Source organism: Arachis ipaensis, chromosome B01 (assembly GCF_000816755.2).
Source record: "Arachis ipaensis cultivar K30076 chromosome B01, Araip1.1, whole genome shotgun sequence".
In the NCBI taxonomy this organism is placed as follows: domain Eukaryota; kingdom Viridiplantae; phylum Streptophyta; class Magnoliopsida; order Fabales; family Fabaceae; genus Arachis; species Arachis ipaensis.
This window is the reverse complement of record NC_029785.2, coordinates 103,601,655-103,602,128: the sequence shown is the minus strand read 5'-3', so window position 1 is coordinate 103,602,128 and position 474 is coordinate 103,601,655.

Below are 474 nucleotides of genomic sequence, written 5' to 3'. Positions count from 1 at the left end.
CATGAAAAAGAAAGAAAAAGAAGAAGAAAAAGCCACTGAAAAAGGGCAACCAAAAAGAAAAAAAAATTGAGAAAATAAGCTAGGCACCAATGGTTTGAACTTCTGAGACAAATGCCTGTGGTGTTTATGTATTAAGGATATGCTTGGATGAATAGGTTCTGAGGAGTGTTTCAACACTTGGTAACTTGGGTTAACTAACCCGGGATTATCAACCAAAAGTCCATTATCAAGAGCAACCTAAATACAAAACATTTAGTCACACAAAGAGGTGCTGGGCACCAATGTCTCAAAAAGAAATGTGAACTAAAATGCCTGTAGTGGATATGTGTAGTGCACTGATAAGAAAAAGAAAATGCCAAAGGCTTGTGCAACACATGACACTAAGCAAACAAGGAGCAATGGAGCTCTAAGAAAAAGAAAAGAAAAACAAAGAAGAGAAAAGTGCCAAGGACATAAGAATAACAAGGGGCCATA